The sequence below is a fragment of the Symphalangus syndactylus genome, chromosome 16, assembly GCF_028878055.3.
Source record: "Symphalangus syndactylus isolate Jambi chromosome 16, NHGRI_mSymSyn1-v2.1_pri, whole genome shotgun sequence".
Taxonomy (NCBI): Eukaryota; Metazoa; Chordata; class Mammalia; order Primates; family Hylobatidae; genus Symphalangus; species Symphalangus syndactylus.
This window is the reverse complement of record NC_072438.2, coordinates 45,455,230-45,467,055: the sequence shown is the minus strand read 5'-3', so window position 1 is coordinate 45,467,055 and position 11,826 is coordinate 45,455,230. Positions and strand designations below refer to the sequence as shown.

General features: G+C 47.3%; 1 long non-coding RNA gene across 1 annotated transcript; it reads right to left on the bottom strand.

The window, feature by feature from the left end:
• Nucleotides 1-2,290: 2,290 nt before the first annotated feature.
• Nucleotides 2,291-10,053, bottom strand: LOC129464912 (uncharacterized). The gene is made up of 3 exons (XR_010116218.1): nt 9,950-10,053; nt 9,198-9,287; nt 2,291-2,780 (listed from the first exon to the last, which is right to left on the bottom strand). It is a non-coding gene; the product is annotated as an uncharacterized lncRNA (long non-coding RNA).
• Nucleotides 10,054-11,826: the final 1,773 nt, after the last annotated feature.

The window sequence follows — 11,826 nt, the reverse complement described above, 5'->3', positions numbered from 1 at the left end:
GGACAGGAAGAAGAACCCTCTGAGCCTGAGCCGCGAGAAGGTGCTCGAGAACCCTGAAGAGGACCCCGGCCCTGAACTAGAAGCCCCACGTGCTTGGGCCTCCCTCTCCAGCAGGGGGCGCACACAGCCCGCATTTTCTTGGCTCCCTCTAACCACAGATACCTCGGCTTATTGAGAACTGGAACTCCTGACCTTTTGTGGGAAAGGCTCTGATCTCAAAACTTTCTCTAGCATTCTTGAAGTATTTACAGTGTACTAATAAAGGAATGATCCTGGACATGGACATAACCAAGGGAATGATTCAGGACCGTTCTCGGAGAACCTACAATGTGTATCAATAAGCAGAAACCCAGGAAGCCCGCACAGGCCCCAAGCTTATAACAGCGCTGCCTGATTCCAGATGAACCACAAACACTCCAAGCAGGGGTTTTTCTCACCACACCCCGAAGACATTCTGTTAAAATAGCCCTGCTCGTGGGTGGCCTCCCATGCATGAGTCCTCTCACATGGTCTGTGTGCTGATGGGGCCATGCTGAAACTCACCGCATTAGCCCTTTGGAAAACGTGCTGAGGTGTTTTCTCTCTAGTGACCTTTGTCACATCCTTTGCAAGAAATTAGCTCAGAGGAGCAATCCCTGAAGGCCAAACCTCAAGCTGCACCAGAGGCAGAGAGGCCAGGAGACGAGGTTTGGTAGAATTTGTACCTCTCATGGTGGTGGGAGGAGGAGAATGGCTCTGTGAAGCACTCCTTCCACCCTTTTAATGCTGTGCAATCAAGACTGAGTTAGGGGCTCAGGCCTGTAATCCCAGCATTTTGGGAAGTCAAGGTGGGTGGACTGCTTGAGCCCAGGAGTTCCACACCAGCCTGGGCTACATGGCAAAACCCTGTCACTACAAAAAATACAAAAATTAGCCAAGCACAGTGGCACGTTCATGTGGTCCCAGCTACTCAGGAGGCTGAGGTGGGAGGATCCCTTGAGTCTGGGAGGTGGAGGCTGCCGTGAGCCACCTAGCCTGGGTGAGATCCTGTCTCAAAATTTAAGAAAAAAAAAAAAAAAAAGACTGAATGAGGGGGCTAACTTTTAATGGGGACCCCTCAGACTCAAAGCAGGAACAAAGTTGATTGCCCTGGGACATTAAAAGTTTCTTCAAAATCCTATACATTTGTCAGCTGCTCTCAGGAGCCTTAGCAGGCTTCAGGGGTCTCTCAGCCCCTCTGCTATGGTCTGAATGTTTGTGTTTCCCTAAAATCCATATGTTGAAATCCTACCCCCTAAGGTGATGGTATTGAGAGCTGGGTCTTTGGGCGGTGATTAGGTCATGAAGGCAGAGGCCTCCTGAATGGGAAGAGTGCCCTTATCCAAGATGCCCAAGAGAGACCTCCCACCCCTTCCACCTTGGGAGGACACAGTGAGAAGGCATCATCTATGAACCAGAGGGCAGAACCTCGCCAGATGCCCGCTCTGCCTGTGCCTTGATTTTGGAGTTCCAGCCTTCGGAACTGTGAGAAATGAATTTCTGTTGTTTATAAGACATCCAGTTGGCTGGGCGCGCTGGCTCACGCCTGTAATCCCAGCACTTTGGGAGGCTGAGGTGGCCAGATCACTAGGTCAGGAGATCGAGACCATCCTGGCTAACACGGTGAAACTCCATCTCTACTGAAAAAAAAAAAAAAAAATTAGCTGGGCATGGTTGTGGGCTCCTGTAGTCCCAGCTACTCAGGAGGCTGAGGCAGGAGAATGGCGTGAACCTGGAGGCGGAGCTTGCAGTGAGCCGAGATCGCACCACTGCACTCCAGCCTGGGCGACAGAGCGAGACTCCATCAATAGTAATAATAATAATAAAAAGACACCCAGTTTAAGGTATTTTGCTATAGTAGCCAGAATGGACAAAGATACCTTCCAAAGTGGTGTCCCTTCTGTATATACTTTGGCATAAGACATCTGATTCAAAATTAAATGAGAGGGACCATAAAGAGAAATACCCCATTGCCAGCTTGCAGGGAAGGGCCATAGAAGATCGCTTGGGTTCAGACTCTAGTTCTGCTTCCTGGGAGCTGAGCAGCCCCTGGGGAAGTGATTTACATTTCTCTGTACCATGGTTTTCTCATCTGAAAAATGAAAATAATAAAATCCATGCCATAGGGTTGTTGAGCGCATTCAACAAACCCACGCGTGTGGTCCTAAGCGCAGTGCGTGGCCTACACAGGAAGCACTCACTGAATCTTAGCTGTTGTGATTTCACCTCTTCGTGCAGGCCAGGACTCGGAGGGAAAAAGGAAATCTCTTGCTATTGTCATCTTTATTGATACCGCCACACTTTTTCTGCTCTGGGTGGCGCTGGCAAACTTCCTGTCTTCCCCAGGAGAATTTGATACCCCTGCCCCCACCTCTCTCAAAGGCAAACACCCTCCTGCCAGGTAGCAACTGGATGCCATGCAGAAGTATTCTCTCCTGGAATCACGTTCCTGGGTATTTGTCCTCAGGACCAGCCAGCTTGGAGTTGAGGTCAGCTGAAGTTCAAGAGGGCCTTTATTCTGACTTTTACTGTTTATTGATTTGCAGTACTTATAAGCCAAAGTGTTTGTCCTCCTGGCCTTCAGGGCCAAGGCTAAGGCCACAACAATGCAGCCCTTCTTCGGTGGCCCTGTTACCTTCCGGGAGCAGGCAGGGTGTGGCGAGAACTTCTGGGTGGCAAGAGCTCCAGGGTGTGGTGAGAACTCTGGGTGTGGCTGCCCAGGGCAGGCATTGGAGAAAGCAGCTAAGAAACAAGCAACAAGGCTTGGTGCCCCAGGTCTGAATGTAGGAGCCAGCCGTGGTTCTGGCTCTGTTATGGAGTAGCTATGGGGACTCAAGTTCTCTGCCCCTCACTTTCCCCGGCTGTCCAGCACAATGGCAGCAGCAGTAACAGTGTACTTTGACTGAGTACTTACTATCCACACGTGGGACTTCGTAGCTCTCCCTTAACGGTTAAGACCAGCCGCTGCACCTGCGTTCCATACCCACTCTTACTAGCTTCGTGACCTTGGAGACACCGCTCTGGCCCTTGTTCCTCACCTTCTTAATCTGTAAGAAGTGGGGCAGTTAAGAGCGCCTTCCTCTTTGAATTGCAAGAGGATTAAATGAGAAAGCCCAGGAATAGTTCCCAGCCCAAGGTAGTATGAGCAATACTATGATAAATTTCACATTCATGATCTCATGTCATTTTCGTAGCAATACTGTGAAATAGGTTCTCCTCAGGGGAGAGGCTCAGGGCACGCAGAAAGAAGCAAGCAAGGCTGGGATTGGACCCCAGGATTATATGGTTCTGAGTACCGAACTCTGGATCTGAAATCACTGGGCCTTACTGCCTTTCATTTGCCAACATCACCTGAAGAAACACTTATTGAGCAGCTTACTAGGAGCCAACCCACTGTGACCATATTGAATTGGTTGAAAGTTCCAGTTTAATACAGTTCTTAAGCACTAATGGAGCTTCTTCTGACCAGGCACTGGGCTGGGTCCTGGCTCTATTGCAGTGGCGATGGGGAGTATGTAGGCCCACAAGATGATCACAGGGAAATCTGCAGACAAATAACAGCTCCTGTTGAGGTCGAGCACCTTTGTAAGTCTCCATGATCCTCTCTGCTTGCAACTCCATTTGGAAAATTTCTTGACCTTCCTTATCTCCTTTGAGGGCCTTAAATAAAAACATCTACCATCTTTTGTTTGAGATTCCCATTTCCAGATTGAGGTTTAAAATGAACTGTGAAGTCCAGGCATGGTGGCTCATGCCTTTAATCCCAGCACTTTGGAAGGCTGAGGCAGGCAAATCTTATGAGCTTACGAGTTGGAGACCAGCGTGGGTAACATGGCAAGACTCTGTCTTTACAAAAATTACAAATATTAGCTGGGCATGGTGGTGTGCACCTGTAGTCCCAGCTGCTCAGAAGGCTGAGGTGGGAGGATGGCTTGAGCCTGGGAGGCAGAGGTTGCAGTGAGCTGAGATTGCGCCGCTGAACTCCAGCCCAGGTGATAGAGCCAGATCTTGTCTCAAAAAATAAAATAAAATGACCCATTAAATGAAATGACACAAAGAAACTGGAGGGCTGTGTATCAGTTTACCCTTGAAAGACTAGAAAGATTTGGCCGGGCACAGTGGCTCACGCCTGTAATCCCAGCACTTTAGGAGGCCAAGGCAGGCGGATCACCTGAGGTCGGGAGTTTGAGACCATCCTGACTAACCCCATCTCTACTAAAAATACATAATTATCCGGGCGTGGTGGTGCATGCCTGTAATCCCAGCTACTCAGGGGGCTGAGGCAGGAGAATAGCTTGAAGCCAGGAGGCAGAGGTTGCGGTGAGCCAAGATCGCGTTATTGCACTCCAGCCTGGGTAACAAGAGCGAAACTCCATCTCAAAAAAAAAAAAAAAAAAAAAAAGACTAGAAAGATTTGATAACGGTTCAAGGAAAGGAAAGACCCCTATTGGGTATATACTGCTCTGGGTAAGGGCCTCCTTTAGGAAATGGGCTTTGGAAAATTGCTTCCAGATTCTGGAAAAGAGGTCAGGAAAATGTCACTCACTGAGAAACTAGGAAGAAAGCAGTTAATGAGGTGGACTATTTGCAGGTATAAACCACCCCCAAGATAAGTTGTAGACTGATGCCCAGAGGGGACTCAAAATACCAAAATCAAATCCATGCATTGATGAAACATGTATATTTACAGAACACCCTGTAGGTACTGTGTTAGTTAGGGTTCTCCAGAAAAACCAAACCGTGAGACTAAGGTGTGACTAAACTGCAGTTAGTGGCATGCCCAAATTTAGCACTGTCCACCTGGGATCTAGTGACCAGGGAACCCAAACCACGAATGAGGAGGCTCTTCTGGTGCCTGTAGAAAAATCACTAGCACTGTGGGTAAGAACACGGACCCCGGAGCCAGATTTCCTCTTACTGTAGGAAACGCTCACCTTGAATAAATACGTTACCCTCCCAAGGCCTCACATTTTGGAGCTCTTGTGGGGGGGAAAGTACATCTACTCCATAGGTTTGTCATGAGGATGAAATGGGCCATCAGGTGTAAAGTGCTTAGAACACACCTGGCACACAGGAAGCCTCTATAAGTACCAAAGTGATAAAAAAAAAAATGTCCCCATTTCTGGAGAGGCCTAACAAGCAGATATGGTTTGGTTGTGTCCCCACCCAAATCTCATCTTGAACTGTACTCCTATAATTCCCACGCGTTGTGGGAGGGACGTGGTGGGAGGTCATTGAATCATGGGGGCGGTTCCCCCATACCATTCTCATGGTGGTGAATAAGTCTCATGAGAGCTGATGGTTTTATAAGGGGTTTCCGCTTTCGTTTCTTCCTCATCTACTCTCTCGCTGCCGCAAGAAGTGCCTTTCGCCTTCCACCATGATTGTGAGGTCTCCCTAGCCACGTGGAACTGTAAGTCCATTAAACGTCTTTCTTTTGTTAATTGCCCAGTCTCTGGTGTGTTTTTATCAGCAGTGTGAAAAAGGGCTAATACACAAGCCTAAAGGGGTTTCTCTGGTCCAGCTGGGGCTGGATAATCCTTGACCCATTGACCCACCGAGGATCAATGCCTGCTTGTAGGGCTGCATGCTGCCCACACGCTTTCATGCTTACATCAAGGCTTTAGACCCTCATTTCAATGTGGACCAGGTATGTAGGTTTCCCTGAGCCTGACAGCCTCTGTGTGCTCACAAGAAGATCAAAGTCCCTGCTAGGACGTCAGAGGACCAACCCCCAAAGCAAATGAGCCAGGTTTCCATCAGAAAACGGATGGTCCAATATCACATAGCAGCAGAACCAGGACCAGAATTCATTTTTCCTGGCTTCAGTCTTGGGCTTTTTACACCCGGAAAGGAAAATAAAATACTTCAAATGCACAAGAATAAAGTTTCGAGAATGTCAAGCTGCACTTAGAAATACTTATTTTATTTTATTTTTGAAACAGTCTCACTCTGTCGCCAGGCTGGAGTGCAGTGGCACAATCTCGGCTCACTGCAACCTCCATCTCCCGGGTTCAAGCGATTCTCCTGCCTCAGCCTCCTGAGTTGCTGGGACAACAGGCGTGTGCCACCACTCTGGGCTAATTTTTGTATTTTCCTTAAAGACAGGGTTTCACCATAATGGCCAGGCTGATCTCAAACTCCTGAACTCATGATCCACCCGCCTCGGCCTCCCAAAGTGCTGGGATTACAGGCGTGAGCCACTGCGCCCGGCCTTAGAAAGACATTTTTAAAGTACCCGGCAACTGCGGACTTCCATTTAGATTTTTTCTCTCTGTACGGTCTTCACTCACGGGGTGTGGGCTCCCCCTGGATGGGACCCCCAGAGGGGGTGGGTGGTCCAGGGTCCAGTGAGAATGGGGAAGGGTGGGCCCAGAGGCCCAGCAATAAGACTGAGAATGGACAGGCCTGGTTTTAGAATCTGGGGCAGGGGTTTGAGAGCACGTGGACTTGAGGAACCTGCAGGGCTTTGGAGAGGTTGAGAAATGGGTTGAGTTAAACAGAAACTGGATGCCAGGTAGGCCCTCAAAACAGGAGTTCTTACACTTTTTCTGTTAGAGCTGCAAGGCATTCTGTGGTTAGGGAGAGAAGGGCCTGGAGGTGCTAGCTTGGGTGTGGCCTGGGAGATTAGAGAGTTGCTGATAAGGCTCTCGACCCCACCCACTTCCAAGCCCTGGAGGTGTTAGAGCAGGACTCAGAGGATGCCATTCTATCAGAAAGGAGCTTAGGTTTGGTCCTATTGACAAAGCCTTAAGGGAACAGAGCCTCTGGGGAGAAAAGGGGCCTCTAGAATCCAGGAAATCTGAAAGAGTTGGAAAGCTTTCACTGTTCATATTCCATTCCATTCATTCCAGTCCAACCCAACACATATTTACTAAGCATCTACCGTATACCAGGCCTGGGAATGCAACAACGAACCAGATGGACGGACTCTTCCTGCCCACATGAAGGTTATAGCATACGCAGAGAGACAAATAAAAATGCAATGAAGTTGACATATAATGACAAATTGCAGTGCAAGCCCTGAGACAGTTGTGATGAAGAATAAAAGAGGAAAGCTGGCCTTAGATGCGGTCATCCCAGGAAGTGACTTTTCCTCTGCCCAATGGCAGGATGAGGGGCCCCCAGGGGATAAGTGGCTGCTAGTTAGCAATTCACCTCTCTGCAGTTCTCCCTTCTTCAGAGTGGGGCCCTTTCTAATCCTTTTTGCTTTGCCCAGCCCTCTAACGCATTTAAAATATTTTTTTCTTTTTAAATTACCGTAATCTAGATTTTCCAGTTTTTCTTGGCAGGACCTTTGATTTGCTGTAGGCTACTTACTCCTCCATCCTACACCAAAGTGGTAGGTTTCTTTTTCTTTCTATTTTAACTGTATAAATTGTACGTGAATACAGGATTTTTGTAAAAATTAATTTTAAACAGGGGTATATACAGTAAATTGTGACAGTTCTTTTTGTCCCTTTTCACTAGAGTTCCTGCCAATATAGGTAACTAAACCCTTTCACCCTCCTTGGTGGTTCTCCCCGATGTGGAGTTGTGACACCCCGGCCTCTCTCTCTGACTTTCTGCAGTCGCTGAGAGAGGAAAACGGTGGTTTAACCTGGTTGGCAAATTTGGGAAAAATACTAGGTGTGCTCAGCCCAGGGTTTCCCTTTCCTCCTCCTGGGAGTGAGCTGTCTGCAAAAAACACAAATGTTCCTCAGCCTCTACAGGCCCTCCCTAAATGTTACCAGCTCAGCCCCAACTCCCCAACCCCCAGTAGGGAAGGCCACTGCCAGTCCTATGCTGCCCTGACTGGGGGCAGGTAGGCTGGCCAGATCCTGGGCCTCGGTTAACAGTAGGGCCATCTGGGCCTCACACTAAGCACATCCTTCATCTTAGCCTTTGTCAGTAAAAAAGGGGAATATTTTGGAAATTATCTGACATGACTTTGGTGGGACTGAATTCTCCCTCTAAATCTCAGCTTCAAGAGAACCTAGGGAATGTAATTTTTAGTTTTCTAGACTTTGCAGTACAGGAAGGTAAAGGATAGCAGAATTTGCCACCCCAAAATATGCCACTTGGGCATAAGGATTCTTTTGAGCTAAAGACAACTGAGAAGAAGAAGATACACGAAAAGCTGTCATCCTTATCCCTATTTGCCTAAAATCAGGACATAAATTTGTACAACAGTTAATCACTGACAATCCTAGACCCTTATCAGTGAAAAGACAGCATCAGAACATTCATATAACAAATTTTACTGACTGGTGCTGACCTTCCATATATTTACCTGTCCACAATTTGCTTCCCTAGGAACTCAAAGTTTTTCTGCTTTGTCTTGTTATGTCTTTGAAATTTATTGTTTTTTTTTAAAGGTGCTATTAAGTCCAAGTTCTAGCCACTTGTTTGGGTTACTCATCCCTGAATTTCTCCCACATGTATACACGTGTTAATAAACCTCTGTTGTTTCTCTCCTGTTCACCTGTCAGAGCCTCAGCTGAGAACCTAAAAGGGTAGAAGGAAAATGATTTTTTCCTCCCCGACAAAGGCATATTTAGAAAGAACAGTTTGGCTGAGCACAGTGGCTCATGCCTGTAATCCCAGTACTTTGGGAGGTGGAGGCAGGTGAATCACTTGAGTCAGGAGTTCAAGACCAGCCTGGCCAACATGGTGAAACCCCATCTCTACTAAAAATACAAAAATTAGCCAGGCACAGTGGTGCGCGCCTGTAATCCCAGCTACTTGGGAGGCTGAGGCAGGAGACTCGCTTGAACCCAGGAGGCAAAGGTTGTAGTGACCTGAGATCGCACCACTGCACTCCAGCCTGGGTGGCAGAGCGAGACTGTGTCTCAAAAAAAAAAAAAAAAAAAAAAGAAAGAGGTACCCAACTCATCATATTCGCCATGAGCATTAGTAGTGTGTATGATAGTTTATCTTTATCTCTACACCGTAGGGGCGGTTAGTATTTGAAGTGGCCTAATCAGGAGCCCACAGTTGAGGTGTGTAGCTCTTCGTGTGAAGGTTGTATCATCTGCCTCTAGTCACTGCAGTCAGCTGAATTTTACCAAGAGAATCTGACAGTTGTTGCCCAGTCAAATTAGTTTAGATCCGTCTGTAACAGGTTCCTAGAAATTAGATATGTATGGATTAAATTTTGATAAACACTATCAACTTACTTCCTAAATGATCTTTGTCACTTCCTATTCTCAGCGTTTGAGAATGTCCTGTAGGCTCAACAACCGTGGGCTCTCTTTCTTCTTCTCATTTGCATGTCCTTCTCATTCATTCTGAAAGTACAAATAGAAACATAGTGGAAATATTAACTGATTTGTTGAGCAAATTTCAAATGTTGCGCTAGGCATTTTACAAACACAATTTCATCCAATCCTAACAGCCCTATCAGCTAGTTACGAATTGCTCCTGTTTTGCAGACCAGGTAACTGAAGCTCAGAGAGCTTACATAGCTTGCAAGGGGGGCATAATGTTAAGGAATAAAACAGGAACATGGACAAAGGCAGTCTGTTCTGAAGCCTGTACACTTAGGTACAAAGATGTCAAAAAGAGAGACAGATTTAACGACAAGGGGCCAGGCTGTAATCCCAGCACTTTGGAAGGCCGAGGCGGGTGGATCACCTGAGGTTAGGAGTTCGAGAACAGCCTGGCCAACATGGCGAAAACCCGTCTCGACTGAAAGTCCAAAAAAATTAGTCAGGTGTGGTGAGTTCCTATAATCGCAGCTACTTGAGAGGCTGAGGCAGGAGAATCGCTTGAGGTGGAGGTTGCAGTGAGCTGAGATCACGCCACTGCACTCCAGCTGGGGTGACAAATCAGGACTCTGTCTCAAAAAAAAAAGATTTAATGACAAGGGTTGCTATTGTTTTAAGAATATTATTTAGTTAGTATTTGACTGTTCAAATGGTATCTCAGGCTTAAAATTACAGTCTTTTACCCTCCAGCTGTGCAGAAATAAAGACTTTTTTTAATGGAAAATTATTCTTAGGATTTAAGGAGCTTCCTATGAACTCTGGGTGGAGTGGATTGATTTAATTTCTCACCTGAAGTGTCTGCATGGGAGATGAGTGGAAGTATAATTGCCTCCGTTCTAGAACACAAAGAGAAGACCAGCGATTCCCAGTTTCCAAGTGACCAGTTCCAGATTCCAATCAACAGGTTCAGCTCCTGATTTAATATTTGCCCTCATGGTAGTAATTTAGAGGAAGACACAGGTGTGTGTGTGTGTGTTGTGTGTGACACACACACACTCATGTCCCTTATTTAAAAACAGTCAGGCCGGGCGTGGTGGCTCACGCCTTTAATCCCAGCACTTTGGGAGGCTGAGGCAGACGGATCATGAGGTCAAGAGTTTGAGATCAGCCTGGCCAACATGGTGAAACCCCGTCTCTACTAAGAATACAAAAATTAGTCGGGCATGGTGGCGTGTGCCTATAATCCCAGCTACTCTGGAGGCTGAGGCAGGAGAATCGCTTGAACCTAGGAGGCGGAGGTTGCAGTGAGCCGAGATCATGCCACTGCACTCCAGCCTGAGCAACAGAGCAATACTCCATCTCGTGGGAAAAAAAAATTTCATTAAGGCCAGGCACAGTGGCTCACACCTGTAATCTCAGCACTTTGGGAGACCGATGCGGGTGGATCACGAGGTCAGGAGTTCAAGATCAGCCTGGCCAAGATGGTGAAACCCTGTCCCTACTAAAAATACAAAAATTAGCCCAGGTGTGGTGGCGGGTGCCTATAATCCCAGCTACTTGGGAGGCTGAGGAAAAGAATTGCTTGAACCTGGGAGGCAGAGGTTGCAGTGAGCCGAGGTCACGCCATTGCGCTCTAGCCTGGGCGACAGAGCAAGACTCTGTCTTAAAAAAAACAAAACAAAAAAACAAAAAAACCAACCAGAATAGGAGTGCAAAGGGAGAGGCAGAATGTGTGTGTTTGTGATGGAAGGGCAGCAATAGCAATTTGGAGAAGTTGGCCCTGGCCATCATTTCTTGAAATACCAGGAGACTTTAAAACAGGGGTGCTCAATTTTTTGGCTTTCCTTGGCCACATTGGAGGAATTATCTTGGGCCACACATAAAATACACTGACACTAACAAAACCTGATGAGAAAAAAAAAATCTCAAAAACGTCTCATAATGTTTTAAGAAAGTTTACAAATTTGTTTTGGGCTGCATTCAAGCCATCCTGGGCTGCATTAGGCCTGCGGGCCACAGGTTGAACAAGCTTGCTTTGAAAGATGATGGACAGGCTGGGCGTGGTGGCTCACGCCTGTAATCCCAGCACTTCAGGAGGCCGAGACAGGCAGATCACTTGAGGTCAGGAATTCTAGACCAGCCTGGCCAACATGGGTGAAAGCCTGTTTCTACTAAAAATACAAAAAAGCCAGGCGTGGTGGCATACGCACCTGTAGTCCCAACTACTGGGGAGGCTGAGGCAGGAGAATTGCTGGAACCCAAGAGGCAGAGGTTGCAGTGAGCTGAGATTGCGCCATTGCACTCCATGCTGGGCGACAGAGCGAGACTCTGTCTCAAAAAGAAAAAAAAAAGATGATGGACAGTTCACAGGGTGCCAGGACCAGCTCTGAAGAGAATGATTTTAGAAGGCTCAATAAGTTCCATCTGTCCTCTCCTCCCTCCCACCTCCATGCATACCTTACCCAACCCTCTTAGCTTCCAAAAGCGCCACTTCCTTTTTCACTGTTGAAGCAAAATCTCCAGAGGTGGGGCCTTCGGGTCCGTATTTCTCTAATAGGGCCTGCAGATGAGTTTGATTATCAGCCAGGTTTGCCCGCCTCTAGGGTCAGAAGCGGATTTA